The sequence below is a fragment of the Fundulus heteroclitus genome, chromosome 4, assembly GCF_011125445.2.
Source record: "Fundulus heteroclitus isolate FHET01 chromosome 4, MU-UCD_Fhet_4.1, whole genome shotgun sequence".
In the NCBI taxonomy this organism is placed as follows: Eukaryota; Metazoa; Chordata; class Actinopteri; order Cyprinodontiformes; family Fundulidae; genus Fundulus; species Fundulus heteroclitus.
The window spans coordinates 13,715,798-13,733,141 of NC_046364.1; the positions used below are offsets into that span (position 1 = coordinate 13,715,798).

The window sequence follows — 17,344 nt, forward strand, 5'->3', positions numbered from 1 at the left end:
AGAAATACGCCATTCTGCACTTGTAGTCAACACTCCAGCAAGGTATGTAATCACTGGGTTTGTTCTTCACTTGAAACAGGGCAATAACACCATAAACAAGAATAAAGGGCTTGCTTTTTTTCTTTGATTGTTGCATGCTTTTGAACATCATACGTTAAAATTAGGTTAATTTAATCCTAAGAATGGCTTATATTTTTAATAAATGCTCCACCCGCATATGTCACAAACAAGAAAACTTTTCGTCCAAGACTGAGCTAACAGGAGGGCTAAGGGCGAGGGTGATGAGGAGGAGGAGGAGGAAGAAGAAGAAGGGAGGAGTCATTTTTAATCTTGAAATTACTATATCTGGACTACTGGTTCCTCAAGCTTTATCAGATTGCTTTTCCTAATCATTGCCCCAACGTATGTTTGATCTCCATGATGAACAAATGATTAGTTTTTCATGAAACCGTTCAAGCAAAACACTCCAGCGCAAGCTGTGGCGAGACGCTGTTGATTTAGCCGTTTGAGCGGCAGCAGAGCCCTCCGTCTGCTGCACGCCAGCCACGAGCCCGAGACCACATGGGAGCTGGAGCAGGTCACGCAGGGTCAAGTCTATGGGTAATGATATATCACCTGCCATATATTTAAGGTTTCGCTAACTCTCCTCTCAATTATGACCACTCCTCTCCCTGTGTTGTCCTCAGAAGCAATGAGGCGACACAATCAATTTCAGCAGGACTATGTGCTTTTTTTGGCAGGGAAATGACACCATTCTGCTGCTGCAAATCACAGGCGGTCTAGCCCAGATGATCCCCCCTGTGTTTATGTGCATGCATGATTTCCTGGACCTCTATCAGAAATGACAGGGGAGAGGGGATTTTTTTATTTATTTATTTATTTTTTAAAAGGCACCAAAGTAACAAAAAAATTGCGTGTGAATTTTAATATTTCTTTAAAAATGTCATAGCCACAGATACAGCTTTAAGAAATTGTTCATATTGGAGAAGATGCTTTTATAAGTCAGGAATAGCTGTTGCTCTTTTCTATTGGTTGGTTGCTCAGAATACGTTACATGAAAATATCAGATTTTTTTTGGTTGGATCGCTTTTATGAGAAAATGCGTAAGTAAAGAGAAAGATGTGCAGATTATTTGACAGGGTGATGAAGACAACAACAAAACAGTGATATATATATCGGCTGTGTTTTGCAGAAATCTAATTCATTTAGATTCAATTCATTCCAGCAATAGACAGTTAAGGCTTGCTTTGTTTTAACGTCTGCCGAGCAGATCCAGCATGACACAAAGCTCCAGAACCCCCGTCAGATGAGCTCCTGTTACATGTAAAGCAAAGCTGCACCGTAGGATGAAAAGAAGGTGAAATGGCTTATTTAACCAACAGAGAGCCGGGAACTGCAGGGGGGATCAGTTCTCTAACAGTAACTTTGTTCTGCTTGGATAAAGTAGGGAGGAGACAGGAAGTACTGCACACATCCCTGCGCTCTGAACGGAGCAGAGTGGTACAGGGCACACAGCAGGGAGGCTGGAGATGAAGGCTGCACGTCCCCTGTAGCCTTCGCACTGATTAGATACAGAAATGCACTAAGTGCAGATGCAGCAGATCATCTGGCTGTGGACTAATTGCAGCTAACAGACATTTCACAGTGTTTTGTATGTGTGGGTTTTTTTTCTCTGTTTTGTTTTCACATATATCATGATGTTTCTGCCCAGCACACATATATCCTGTTGCTAAACATTTGTTATCAAAATTCCTTTTTTTTTTTTTTTTTGCATAAACATATAAAAGAAGGTTTTTGCGAATACATTGGGGGCAATTGAAAAGTGGAAATGGGAGAAAAATGCCTCCCAAAGTACAGCTACCCTTAACAGTCCAACCATACAGTCTTTTTTTCAGAGCTGCAAAGCAGACAGTGGCTTTTTGCTCCTACGCCTTATCAAATTCATCCTGAAGGTGTCGCTTCCAGCTCCTGATGCTCACACATCCTTATAGAGAATCTGTGGACAGAAAAAAATCAATTAGTTTAACTATTAACTCATATAGACACCCAATTTCTCTGAAAATACCATTGTTTGATTCGCCTAACAAATAATTTAATACATCATTAAATAAAAGGACATTTTGTTTCTCTAAATGTTAGCCACAGTATCGAACCATTGTATAAAAACAAATGCATATGCTGTCAACAATTTTCATTTTGTTTTAATCACACCCATGATACTTGATGCTGAAACAGAAAGGTAAGATGTCCAGGTAATGAAGTGTTCGTCATTGCTGTCGTCGTTTAAGGGATGTTCCTTTGGTTATGCTTTGTTATTTACCTACCTGAGACTCTTTCCATTTAAAGGACACCTTCCACTGGGTAATTGTTTTCATGTTAGGTAAAACTGGGTTGAAACGTGAAACTAATGTTCACTTCATTCCTAAAATAGTCTCACTTGTGAAGATGCTGGCTTTTTTCTTTTTGTCGGGCTGCAGAATTTGCTGGGGGTTTTTTTTGTTTGTTTTTTATGTCTCCTGCTCGGTTTGGGACTGTTGTGATTGTTTTTTGGCCTCACCGTGGCACAAACACAGAAACCAGTCTGTTATAGTTGCTGACCGAGGCTTCTGTGGTCAGTCAAACAACCTGGTCTTTGATGTTCACAACAAAAGCGTGGTAGCTCTGATTGGCCTTGAACTGGTTTCAAGAAATGTTTTCCGAGGTGTGCTCACCAAAGAGTGGATTGTAACATTTTTCTCTTTAAGTGGGTACCTGTGGAGTTGCGGTTGATTGCATCACTGCAAGAAAAACCCGACGAATATCCTCCTCTGACTATGCAAGTCTTGCCAACATTTGAAATGCATATGGGGAAGCACAGAACCAGATCTATTTTCACCGCACTTTCAGCTGTCAGGGGTCTCTTTAAACAACCTCATCACCTGGAAGTGCAAGCGGCTTTATATCTTTACTCTGCTGCCACCTTCACTAGAAAGGTTACAGCGCTATTCATTTACGCAGATGCACTGCGTTTCCCAGCATTAGAGACAAACTCCGGCGGTTTTTAAAAGCCGTCATGCGCTGACAGTAAACGTTTTTTGTTCCTTAACTACCTCTTCTCACTTGAGGTAAAACTCTCTTTTGATATTCTTTTGAGCCTTATATTCAGTAGCCATGTCTATTGTACATGTTTTGTACAATATTGTACAATATTATCATATTGTACTATCATTCATTGACTGTAGAGGCTCTCCAGCTTGTTGTTTTCACAGCTACTCTATCGGGCCGAGGGAGAGAGAGAGAGAGAAAAAAAAAAAACAACTAACAAGCACTTGTCAGTTCTCAGCCATCACCCCTGACAAGCAACTCTTGTGGACTTCTCCTCTTATCTTCCCTCTCTCACACCTGGCAGTCATCTGAGAGAGCATATTTCATTGCATTTGTATGTGTTCATGTGTGGACGTCCACGTTTGTGTGCACCTGCGTGTGTACACATGCCTGCCTCCATGCGTGTGTGTGTGTGTGTGTATGTGTGTGTGTGTGTGTGTGTGTGTGTGTGTGTGTGTGTGTGTGTGTGTGTGTGTGTGTGTGTGTGTGTGTGTGTGTGTGTGTGTGTGTGTGTGTGTGTGTGTGTGTGTGTGTGTGAGCGCCTACATGTGTCAGAAACTTGACATGATCTTGTCTCTGGCGAAGGCCTTGGATCACCGGGCCCTGCACACTCCAGACCTGACAGTGCAGCTGAACTAATCAATATCTCACTGCAGTCAAAGGTGGGCTCTGCCATGAGGCCGCGGGGGTGCACTAATTGATGGAAACTCACCGCTGGCTAGCTCCATGCCCTGCGGCGCTGGAAGACGGCAAGCTTGGGCCTTCCACTGAAATGGATAGGGGAAATGGAGGACAGGAAGCCCGAGATCATAGCCGGGAAAGGGAGAGAGCTGTTTGGTTTTTTGTTATTTCGGTGTGCTTGTATGTTCAGCAAAGCAAAGGTTTGCATGCTGTTTGTGGGGGTAAAACTGTGACAGTTTTACTTGTTTGAATGGCAAAGATATTCAGCACCGCTCTGGTTTACGTAAAACAGACGCTGAAGCTCTCACATAATCTCCTCTTGTGTTTTGCTTTTCATGGAAACATTTTGGAAACCTGCCTCGCTTAAAATAGGTGTAAACACACCCACAACCGAACAGTATTGCTGTTATAAGGTATTCATTTAAAACACTCAATTAAATTAGTCTTTCTAAAATTTTAGATTTTAAACAAATTAATTATTGATTACTGATTACATTAGGTAAGAAACTCACGTTATTCATTGCAATGTGTTGGATAAACTTATTGCCAACCTAATTACCTTTAAATAATTATTTATTCATAACCACGTTTTACTTTTCTGTGAGCGTTTTTATCACGATTACCTTTAAAGTGTGTAACAGATCCAGTGCCAGCCCTGTGTTCACATGCCATGAAAGTGCAACCTTCTGCCAATTATTTAATCCAGAAAAATCACACTTAAAACGAAGAGAACACAGGAAGGATAACTTGAGAGAACGTGCAGTGACTTGTTTCTTGTTTAAAAATATATTGTTATGGTGCAGACTAAGCACGCTGGGATAATTACCATCAATAATTGAGTGAGGGGAAATGCTAGGCAGAGCTGCATTCATTGCTGGCTAAATGTGCCTGGGAGATGGTCCGATGGACTGTCTGGCTAGCTTGCTAATTTGGCTCCATTTTTTTATGTGGCACTGAAGATTATCTTTATGTTTCCACCTGCTTGGCTCCGGCTCCTTATGAAACCTGCAGCAAGAACAGACAGTGTTTCATGTTCGCACCATTTATTGATGGTTTGCCAGTGTATATTGATCCGTAAGAGCATCAAAACAACAAAGTAAAGCCCCTAGATGTATGCAGCAATGTGAAGGGCTCATTGCATTCCTTTATGAATGAGTTTGATTATATTAATATCAAATGCATTGCTTAAACCTTATTTATCCAGAGGTGGGTAGAGCAGCCAAATATTGTAGCCAAGTAAGAATAGCACTACTTCAACATATATTTGTCAAGAAGTTACTCAAGTAAGAGTAAAACAGTATTCATCAAGAAGGCTGGCCAAGTACTAACTAATCATAATAACTGATGATTAAATATTTAAAAATGATGTAATCGAAAAGACATAAATATAAGGTTATGTGCAAATTCTGGTATTTTAAAGACGAAATATATACTAAAGACAAAATAAACACTTTTATACATCTTTTCTTTTTCAACATAAAGCTTGAAAGCAATACTTACAGCAGATAATGTGTATGCAGTATGTTAGAACAGTGCAAAGTACTTCCAATGATGATATCCACAGTTTACTGTGAGTTCATTTGACCTCCAAGAGTAGCGATACTTGAGTAATAATATGACTCAAGTAAAAGTAAAAAGTAAAGAGCAGTAAAATTACTCCTAAAAGTACATTTTCCCCAAAAGTTACTCAAGTATGTAACTGAGTAAATGTAACTAGTTACTACCCACCTTTGTATTTATCTCAATATAAATGTGACTGGGGCATAAAGCAAATAAGCTTAGAACCTTTGTTTTATGTTTATGACTGAAGCTCCTTCACACATTCATGTTAAACTCGACTTCTTCAAATGAACACAGCACTGCTAAAAGGGAACTAAAAGTAAAATTTGCTTGAAATGAGTGTGTTTGTCCTTAATTTGAGCAGGCAAGTTTAAATGATCTGCCATTTGTAGAAGATTGATGCACTTGAAATAGGAACAACTCACCTCCATCATCTTATTTCAAGTGCAGTATGTTTGATTATCTTATTTTAGGGGTCAAAATAGTCATTTCATTGGCAGATAATCGTATTTACCTGCTCAAATCAAGGACAAATACACTAATTTCAAGAAAATCTTACCTACTTTCAGTTCCCGTTTTGCAGTGCGCAAGATAAAACCTTTTTAAATATTTGAGTCTAAGCTGTGCTGCTTGTGTGGTATGCTGAGGATACACTGAGATAAACTTCATGTGTTGCTGGCCAGAGGGCAATTGTTGGCCAAGCTTTTGTTCCTTTCTTTGGAAAAAAAAGTTGCTTGCTTCTGAAATGCATCACACATCTGATGCAGTCCGATCATAATAACAAATAATATATTAAGGATAAAATTACACCGCAGGAAAATCCACCACAAACCCAGATTCTTGTTAAAATCTGAATATTGAATTAAATTATTATGTGTCTGTAGTTGGAGTTTTATCAACTAAGGATTTGAACATTGGTTCTCAAAGGCGCATATGCAGTACTAAAGAATTTGTAGGTCCTGTATTGCAGCCTGTGAGTAAAGGACCGATGAGTCTTCAAACAAAGAAAGTTCACTGTCAGTACTGACTGGAAACGACAGCCAAACCGCCTGAGAATCAGGTGCACTTTCCGAAATGTAAATCAGGCCTTCTCTGAGACGCACAGACTTCTCCATCCCCTGCTGCTCAGAAGGCTCTGCCATTCACCTTTAAACAGCAGAACAATAATCAATGGAGCATTATTAATGCTGAGATCATTCATCTGCTCTCCTGTGTTACCCTGCTGGGTGTAAAGCTGCTTAAGCCATGCAGCTCATACAGTGGACTGCTTCGCGTCCGCGCGTTTAGATGAAATCTGTCACAGCTGCTCACGCTTACCTGTGATCAATGTTTGTTTGTTTCTTTGTTTTTAAAAGTGCCGTATTACTTTTAACTAAGTTTCATTGTTTTCTAAGTTATTGCAATGATAACAAGATTTTCCTGCGGATCACGAACAATAAATCCGATCAACCAAAGACTGTTGTTTCATCTTCTGACAGCACTGCTCTTAATCCCAGCGGCTCATAAGCAGTACCATGATGGACTCTTCAGTTTTCAGCCAGAACAGAATCATGCATGTATGCTTCAATCTTTAATAAGCCATGTTTCCCAACACAAGCCCTTCCACAATCCCTCAAAGATCCTGCCGTGAATTTTTCATAAACCAAGTCTCTGTTTCTTGTTCATGAGCTGTCTCAATACACCAAAGCCTATTGCTTCCATGTCCAACCTGGCGAATTTATTGGATGTAACAGGGATTGCGAGCAGAGCAGCGGCACTTGGCGAGGGGAAGACGAGGGAGCCAGCTCGCTCCTTCATTACAGGAGGCAGATGTAAATCAAACTAATTATGAAGCCACTACGGTATCGAACCCATGGAGGGGAAATGAAATGATCAGAGGCAGGTCAGCGCTTAACAGAGAGCGAGAGAGAGAGTTAATGAAAATATTAATTACCTGGTGATATAGTGGGAACACCTCGCCCCGCTCGCAGTCCCTCTCTGTCTCCCTCAAAGCCCCTACCGCAGAGAGCGTTTGTTTTAATTGAGTAATAATAAGACTGCTACATTCGGCTGAGTCACTTGATTAGAGTCGGTAATTGACCAATAAAGGTGCATGATTGGCAATTATAAAATCCAATGTAGTGCTAATTACTTAGCAACTCTTAAGTGTCCAACTAACAGGGAGAACATTGCCATTCTGAGCAGATGGTTATTTTAAAAGTCATAAAATCAGAGCATGGTGAGTTCAGAGTCAGTTACTCCTCCCAACACCTTCTAACATGTTCCATAAACTCTCACACATCCCAGCTAATATTGTGGTGGAATTGGCTATTAATATCAGATTTGGTTACATGATCGATATTCCTCTGTGTTTTCGTGCTGAATTATTCAGTGGTACACTTTATCCCCTCACCTTCCCTTCTCCCCAGACTGCTGCTGCTCCTCCTCCTCCCCCCGCTGCTATGCTGTGTGTGACAACGGTCAAGAAGAGGCAAAGATTTGGATCCTGACGGTTTCAGACAGCTTCACTTGTAGAATATGTTGATGAGAGGGTCGTGTGGGATGGTATGTGTGTATGGGGGGGGGGGGGGGGGTAAATCTCAATTTATCACATAAAGTTAAATCTGTAAACACCATGCGTTTAGAAAGGCTAACTTAAAAGTCTATTTTCATTCACACTTCAAGACAATGTATTTTGTTGTTTTTCCACTGATTGCCTATTATTAAAAATGGCCAGTTTAATTACAGCTATATGTGATCATCATATTTTGTGTGGATCTAAACGTATATGACTGAAACCAGATATTTACAGACACTGTATGAAAAGCTACATAAGTATTATTCTCACTTTCTTACATTAAATCAGATTTAACATATTTCTTCACATTCAGAAGCTTAGTTGAATCTAAAATACATTTTATATTATAGCTGTTTCAGTTTTCATAAATTTTGGCCCAATTCTCCTGACAGAACTGGTGTGACCGAGTCAGATTTACTCATGCAGAACATGCCTCCCATAATTAGGGCCTGCAAACTAAAATGTGTGACATCATAGAAAGATTTATTTTTCTATGATGTCACACAAACAAGCAGTGTGATTGAGCTGTTATCTTAAAAAACATCCACAAGTATACTTTAAATTAAGTGATCAAAAGCATACAAAGTAGTGATATCCTTTCTGGGCTTTTCAAATGGTTTAATATGTAAGGTAATCTTAGATTAGGTACATTTTTTAATTGGAGGAAAATGGTAAAAAAAAAAAAAAGATAATCCTAACTGACCTAAAACAGGAAATGTTTAATCTAAGCAAATGACACTTAAGGGAAAGGGGGATCTCTCTACGTAGTGCATGTAAATATCTGATTTATATCTGCGTAGCTGCTGCTGTCACATCGGTTTAGTAAGAAACCACAATTTCTTCTTTGAAAGAACAGCAAGAAGTGCCTTGACAAGCTTACCTTCTTGTGGGTCCTCATGACACCTGCTGCTTACGTTTTAATTTGACACCGTGATTGGCTAAAACCAACCTTTGGTAAGCGGGAACTAGGTGTCGCTTCACCCAATCAGCTCAGAGAGTTCTGCTCAATGTCTATCCTTCCCCAAACGGATTTGATTGGAGCAGACCCAGATTGATAAAGTGCAGAACTAGAGTGCTACACATTATCAATCTGTCTGGCCAGGTTGTCTGATTTCAACTATAGGTAGAAGTTATTAGCAGTCAAGCACATAACAATTCTTGATGATTCGTTTCAGGTTTAATAAGTCTAATAATTGGGAAAATTATATTGAATTTTAATGGAAATTGATGGGGAAAAAACAACTTAATTTCCTGCATTACCACCCCTCTTCTTCTTCCTGAAAAATATTTTTGTTCTGCTTATAATTATGTACATATGAGTGCAAGCTGCTCATAGTGAGGTGCGTATGATAACAAGTTCTGCGAGATTTATTGATAATTAATTTATTGATTAATCAGTATTGAAAAATACTGATTTAATTGTAGCATAAAATCTGTTACTATCCTGTTAAATCCTCTGATTGCTAAGGAGAATTTGAAAAAAAATCATGATTTTTATTTTATTTTTACTTATTTTTATTTATTTTTTTTGTTGCTTTATTCAGTGCAAAACAACAATTTTCAGGCATTACTCTCAACAACACCCAATGCCAAACACAAGTCAGTTTTTATTTACCAATTTCCACGAGGTTTGAAGGACAAATTGATTCCATTAAGGCAACCGAGCCTGTGCTCCGAAACCCGTGCTGAGATACATCAATGTGACTGCTGCTTATTACTCTAGCATAATTAGCCGTGTCAACCTATGCAGCTCGATGAGGTGATCCATTCATTCAGCTACCTGTCTGGCTCGCAGCGAGTGAGTGAGTGAATGAGTTTTACATAGTTCTTGGCTTTCCTCTATTCAGAGTGACAGCCTAATCAGTAGTTTGTCAAAGTCGACTCCAGCTCCACCTGTCAAAGCTGTCAGTCTTCTGAGGAGCCGATGAGGTCCCCCGAGTAATAAGCAGGAGAGGCCGATGTTGCACCGTGTGACCTGCAAGGTGTGAAGTCAGGCCGCTTAGGACATCATAATCATTGTCAGAACATGTGGTATTGATGAAATATGTCAGGAATGGCGGGAACCTAACATGGGATCCTGGAGGCGCTCAGTGGAATCTCCTGGGTGTGATCATAGTTATAACACAATGTATTGTGTGATAGTGACGCAAGGCAGCTGCAACATCCGCTGGATGTGGAGAAGATGGTAACAGAAGTTGAGGGAGTTTTTCTACCTGTTTTTGTTCCGTTAACAGACGCGAGCATCTGACTTGTATTTTTACTGTAGAAATAAATGCAACCAATGCGTCGTCTCTAAAGTTTTGTGTTTACAGGTTGACTGGTGCCCCTTTTTTAGAGTGTTCATCTGAAAGCTGTCATGAGTTGCATATTCCTGTAAGGGGATCTAGAGGATGATATTCCAGTCTGTGTAACAAGACACTGGTAAGATCAAACAAAGTCAATCAATGGCCAGTAAGCTGGGTCCTTTTCAGTCTCTTCTCTTTCTCTTTTGGTCACTTCCTTTTTCTATTAAATGGTGTCTAATTTGACATCTCAGATGAAGCAGATTTCTTACAACTCTTCCTTTTTAATGGGGTTCAGACTTGTGGATAACGATAGAAATATGTAGATAGCAAATTAATAAAAACTGAACACAAGGCATCCATGAACACAGACAAAAATTGCTAAAAAGTGATGATGCTGCAGCTGGACTTTCTGGCCCAGGCATCAGTGCAATACACAATGGCCACCTAAGATAAAAGTAGTGATAGCCAAGTCTCCAGCTCAAATTAGAGCTTACAAAGTCAAGGTTAATACGCTGGTTTATCCCACGAGGAGGAGGAAGTGAGGAGCATGGAGACCTAGCAAACCAGCACCCTAGGAAAATATCTAAAATGATTTGTGCTGCTCTCACATTTTGTGTAATTTACAATTCAACACACTAGAATTCTGCACGCATCAATGTTGGATGTTATAATGTCTGTTCCTGTTTTGATTAGCATTGTTTCTCTGATATCCACTTGTGTCAGATCTCCTATTTCTTCAAATAACTGTCACCAGAAAAGGAAGCCAAGCAGTAACTCTCCATATGTTTTACCTCTAAATGTTTTACATGTGGCGGTAAAAGTGCTCTACAATAACGTCGCTCTCAAATTGTAATTCTCGGGATGCTGCTTGTCAGGGAACTCAAACCTTTATAAAGTCGGTTTACTTACAACAGATACTCCTTTGGTTCTAAAAAGTCTAAAAAGTTAAATACTGACATTAAATATTATTTCCATGATTTGGTTAAGCCATCTTTTGTGGTAATGGCATAAACTGTATTGTGTCATCACAGTTCACATCTCAGTTTTGTTTTGTCAAAGAGACTTAAAAATGTTATTATCTGAGTGCAAAATGTGTTTCCAACAGAGAGATTGTTCTAGATGGATGATGAGAAACCTGTGTTTCCTTGCATGAACTACACCAATATTTGCACCAAAGATGTCCTTTTTTGTGTCACCAAAACTGGTCACACCTACATAAGACATTTTTCCACTGAAATTTTTATACTTTTTCAAGAAACCAATCAGTTATTTTTCTAAAGCCATGAACAGTAACAGGCTTTACAATGTTGCGTCTAAGAATGCACCATTATCTATATAATGGGGCATTCCTGTTTAGTGTACATGAATCAAAATGCTCTTTTTATAGGTATTCTAAAATGACTTATCTGCTTTGAAAACCAAAATACAAGGCCACCTGTGATTTAACTGCTTTATTCTTTCAAGATTGTTAGGTTTTCTGTCTCTAAAATATTAGGCTTTATGCCCTTTAAAGGCACCCAGTCGCATATTTTGACCATAAAAAGAAAACAAAAACATATATATATTAATCTTTAAATAAAACAAAACTTAGTCCTTTTTGGGCCTGAAAAGAACTTTGTACCAGGCGCAATCAGCAGACATAAACATTGTTGTGCCATCTGCCGGCAGTTTGGCGGAGCTATCCGAAAATAAAATGCTGACAACTGACACAGTGACTGTAAGAGTCAGTAGGCCATCCTGCAATGCCTCGTAGTATAGTGACAGCTCGGTGTGATCAAAGACCAACCCAATCTACAGGGTTAGGGTTACGCTTTCTTTCAGCACCTCGGCTGGAGATTGATTACTCGCTCGGCTCTATTGCTTCTCCCTGTTTACTCATTCTGCACATGTGCAGTATCGTACTTCCGGTCACATGGTCTTGTTATGTTAAATATGCACAAAACAAAGTGGTTCAAAACACCAAAAATAATATATAATAGGCCAACAAGGTGCAATCATTTTATTGGAGGACCTTTGTATGAAACCAGAGTTAGCTACTAGCATAGAAATTGGTAAAGTCTTAGAGCGTGATTAGACCCCTTTAATATTCTTGTTAACCAAATTGAACTGCTCTGTTTATTTGTTTTTGTTTTACAATGAACAAAAGGATTCTGCTGTATAGTTGGATTATTTATTTATGTAATTCGTAGGTTCTGGTTTTTGCAACCTGCCCCTTTATAAGAGTTTAAAGTAGGATCAAACAACAATTTATTAAACAAGTTTCAGATGTTTTCTTCAGCTCTGGAAAAAGAGGTACATGAAGCTGTCTTTAGGTTGTACAATCTAACATCATTTAAACTCATAGTGTAACTTCATTTGTTTCAGAATAGAGGATGCTTGTAAGTTTCTGCTTCTATGTTTGCTCTTAATAAAAATGTTGAGGGTTTCAGATAATTTAACCATCGTGCTTCCATGAAGATACATTTAGTAAATCTTGTAATATCACCGTTTAGTGACTGGAGATTCCATCATTAGAAGAGAATCAGAACAAGCAGGACTTAAGATAAGTCTTTTGATTTATGCTGCTGCTCTACTTCAACAGAACTAGGCTTGTGTGCATGAGAGAGAGAGAGAGAGAGAGAAAGAGAGAGAGAGAGAGAGAGAGAGAGAGAGAGACAGAGAGAGACAGAGAGAGAGAGAGTGCATCAACACTTGTTCCCCTGCATGCTTCGAGTTCAGCAAATGAGTTGAACCAACCTTACCGGGCAGTCTTCTCTGTCTACCCCAACCTCTAACACCTCATGAAATATTTACGGTGCCTCACAGTAACCTCTCACTCACACATCCACTCACACACACACACATGCACACACATATTTTTCTTTCTGTCATTCTAGCTGATAGTCAAGGGATGTAAACGTAAATGTCCGCTTAAGCCTCGCTTTATTTTGAGAGAGCATGTGAAGTTCACCTCACAAACCTCTCACCCTGCCACGTGTGGTTACTGGTAGACTACACTGTGAACTTCTGAGCAATTTCATAAGCATTTCTGGGGCCCAGTCCATTGTAGTCTCTGCTGAATGTGTGCAGAGGTGGCTGGATACAAACTTGACACCCGGCCGATCGGCAGCTGCCGGCTGTTTAATAAACAGTGATGAATATTTGATGGCATGGCGGCGGGCAAATGGTGGCGGACACTCTCCTCATTATCGAAGTCCGTGTGTACAGAGGAAGATATTGAATATCTCTCCGATGGGGACCTGGCCCCTGTCAGCCACGTGAAATGCCCTTACATTTCCCACCACACAGAAGTCTAGACCTTGGATATTTGTAAAACCTGTCTTTGGAGAGTTTTGCATTTAGTACTACAAAAACGTAAGCATAGCAAAGTTTATAACAGAAGCTAAAAAATGTTCATTCATTAGAAACAATCGGAAGGGTTTGTCAAAAGGGCTGCGCAAAGCACTTCAGCACCGAGGACAGCAACATAAACAGGTCAGGGGAAAAAAACTCGTTGTGATGGTAGGAGAAGTTATTTATTCAGTCATTCCTCTATTCTCGGCACAACTCACCACGTCATCGCGAGACTTAGTTATTTTTCCATTATGACAATAGTTAGTGAGAAATATTTGTTTAAAACAAAAACTCTATAAGGTTTTATCAAATGCCTGTGTTATAAACTATATTGGCTTTAAAGTATTGTTGCATACTTCCATCCATCCATCCATCCATCCATTTTTCCAACTATTTAAATAAATATGTTTGGTTGTGTAGTCAAAGTTAGAATAAAATATAACAAAAGGTGCGTTTTTTTGTTTTAATGTTTTTGTTTGTTTGTCTCTTTTTTGAGAGTGGAATTATGAACTTTGCCACTCTGTGCAGGTGAGCTTTCTTAAGCTTACGTTGATGACGCTGACGTTAGGTGTCCTTATATGGTATTTTTTCCTTCTCTCGTGTTTCCGGTCTCCCGCCCCTCTCTTTTGTCGCGCGCCTGCCTTCTGACACACGTGCGGGTAATGACGAGAGGGAGCAGGGTTCAAAGAGCACTCCGCCCGGGGCCGCGCCGGCTCTTTGAAGGCAGGGATTGGGAAATAAGTGACATTTAGGAAGTGAGGCAGGTTTAGCATCAAGTGACATTTAGGTGGCGAGACGTGATTTCAGAACGAGGTGAAAACATCCCGCGACGATCACGTGAAAACACTGACAAGTGTTTTGATGTTTTAGTGCTGCTCTTTATCAGTTCAGTCGTCAAGCGGCAGGTTCAAGCAGCTGTACGGAGGTTAAACCGTGTATTGCCAGCTTTGGTTTTAAGTTTTTTTGTTTTGTTTTTGTTTTGTTTGTTTTGTTTTTTTTTTGTTCCTATTTTAAATATATGCGCCATTATGCCACCCTGTGTGAAATTAATGTAGATTTCCTACACCCGATAAATTATTGGCTGGGCACTATGGGTAATTTATTTCTCTGCTGCATGTGACGAACATGTGACGCGGCTGATTGGGTGATTTTGTTCTTTTCTCGCAAATGGAAACACTTCCTCAGTTAAAAAACGTCAATAGTTCATACCCAGTTTGTGGCTGGTCACGAGTTAACTATGATTTTTTTATTTATTTTTTGGACCATTTTAATCTCTTAGTTTATTTGTGATATTTTTGAAACTTTACAGTAGAAATGACAAAAAGGACTAAAATGGAAATCACCTTTGGACTTAAACCACATGCGGTTGTCATCTAACAAAGCAGGTGCACATTTGTTTTATTATTAATAAATTTAAGTACCTATTGAAGTTTGTATTAAAACTAATTCTATAAGGAATTAAAATATCAAGTTTCGTTTCTTTAGACGACCAGTTATTGTAGTTAATTTCCAAATAGAAAAAAACACCTGTTCTGCAGGATGATTTGAACTTTCCCCACCATGCCTAGCCGCCAAAGTGATGTCTTTAATTATGAACTAATGCTTTATCTGTTGTTACTTTAGATCGTGTTAAATGCTTGGAAATACAACTTTCCACTATTATTGTCTTGGTTTCCAAAAACCCTTTGTCCTTAAATTTAACGGTCAGGCTATAACTTGATAGGACCTGGATCTGTGCTCCACGCGAATACGACTCTAAATTGCCTTTTTTTTTCTTTTTTCTTTTTTTTTTTTTTTTTTTTTTTTTTTTTTTTTGCTATGCAGGCGACCTGCATATCCTTGATGCATCCATATCCATTTTTATCTGTCATTCGCTACATGACAAGAGGTCAGCCCCTCAAGATCAAATATTTTTCTTACTAAATGACGGATTTATTAGACAAATAAGTTGTGCGTCTGACTCTGAACCCTCTGTGATTGAAATATACCCTTGTGTCAACAGCACCGCCTCTCAAACCGGGTCCCCGGCGATGGAGGGCTGCCGCGGCGGATTACTGAGCAAATATGAGTGGGAAATGAGTGCAGATCTGGGGATCTACCCATCCGCATCCCAGGTTTGACATTTCCGTCCAAAGGCCAACCTTAGTGCGCATTGTTAGATCAAGGAAGCCATCTGTGGCTTCTCGTTTTATTATGTATTTTTGAAGAAAATTCATAAGTGGGGCTAGCATATCAAAACAAGACCGAGACCCGATTAAACAGCATTTTTCTTATTTTACCTTGAGCGCGTCATCGTGTAATTATAATGATCTAATCCATCTTAACCTGGGTGCCTAACAGCTGCGATTAGAGTAGGCTCACTTTCTTCCGCTCAGAGCTATAGTAAAAACTCCTACGCTCGTAAATCTAGTCGTCCCGTGTAACCATAACGTGGCGAAATCATTATTTGCCGAGGTGGTGTCAGAGACTCGCTCATTTCGAATGTCAGGAATCCAATTTCCTTTTATTTACATCCGCGGTATAGATTAATTACTCCCCTGACTAGTAGCCTGCAGGAATTAAGTTATGGGATCCTTCGGAAGGCTCCGCGATTAATCCATCACGGCCTACGCAAGGATACAAGGTGGACGGAGAAGAGGTGATTTGATTTATTTTGATTTGATTCATTTATTTATTTCATTCATTCAGAAATAAAACGAAAACAGTCCGTATTGGGGGGGGAACAGAACAAATGAATGAAAAGATAGCCCATAGTTATTACTGCTGGCGGGATTCTTCTACTATTATTATAATTTTATGAATGTGGGATCAGTTGTGATAAACTTGTCATTTTAAAAAAAAAGGTTGGTCCTGTGGCCCAAGGAGCACACCCAAAGCATCATGGGAAGCAACGTGGCGGGGAGGGTTTGAAAGAGCGCACGTAAACGACCTAAACGATCCAGACGTACGAAAGTGGGAAGGCCTTTTTTTTTTTTAGGCCTCCGTATCATGGATACCTGCGATCAGGTGACGATCCGGCCCAGTATTGATGGCGCTTTAAGGGTTATGATATCGGTGAAGCCATCGATGAAATATCCCCAACTGATTAATAGAGGGCTCTGTCGTAACGGCTTGACATATGGTAGGCGAGGCAGCTGGGGACGGTACCTCAGGCATCCCCTACGGCCATTAACATATTAGAGGCTATTGTGAAGGCAGACAGTCCGACTTCACCCACAGCCCCTTGTGCAGAGAGACAGCACCCCAGAGCTGTTTGATATAGGCTTTCAATAATGCATTACTCTTCAATCCGCCAGCGGAGCTGTTCGTGGTGCTGAGATGATGCGCCATGTGGCGTGTGTGGTGCTGCTGGTGGAGAGAGTTCAGTGCCAACAACGGTGCTGTGTGGCTGTCCGTATTATTAAAAAAAATAGATAAAATCCGATTTTTTTTTATTATTGTACAAGATACGAGAAATTAAATTAATTCATAAACTACAAATTACCAAGTATCGCTCTCTTCTGATTGTCTCTGAAAAACGGCTAACAAAAATCCAAGTTGTTAAAGGTTAAAACAGAATACATGAAATAAAAGGTCTACTTACTTTGAAGAACCGCTTCCTCTTCTGCCCATGTGGTTAAAAGCTGCAAAAAAAGGAGAATATTTCTCTGCTGTTAAACGACGACGTCCTGCACATGCCTGCTTCCTCTGAAAGCCCCGAAAGCCGACTGAAAGTATTGCATTTTATAGCGGCAAAGCTTGATTAATATTGCATTACATGCTTATAAAAATTCTGAGTAATTCAGGGGCCCAAATACAAGCGAATGCGAGGAAGAATAAAAATATGCGTGCAGGCTTGGAGTAA

At 39.8% G+C, this 17,344-nt stretch overlaps 2 long non-coding RNA genes across 4 annotated transcripts in view; one reads left to right on the top strand and one right to left on the bottom strand.

Moving 5' to 3' along the window:
• Window positions 1-17,344, top strand: part of LOC110369275 — a 92,461-nt gene that overhangs the window by 19,327 nt on the left and 55,790 nt on the right. Inside the window, exon 2 of one of the 3 annotated variants that reach the window (XR_004930873.1) lies at window positions 15,503-15,614. The exons of the other annotated variants lie outside the window; for them this stretch is intronic. This is a non-coding gene — a long non-coding RNA (uncharacterized LOC110369275). The remainder of the gene's footprint in view (window positions 1-15,502; window positions 15,615-17,344) is intronic. 3 annotated transcript variants of the gene reach the window in all.
• On the bottom strand, window positions 1,663-17,172 carry LOC118562901. The gene is made up of 2 exons (XR_004930876.1): window positions 17,084-17,172; window positions 1,663-1,996 (listed from the first exon to the last, which is right to left on the bottom strand). It is a non-coding gene; the product is annotated as an uncharacterized LOC118562901 (long non-coding RNA).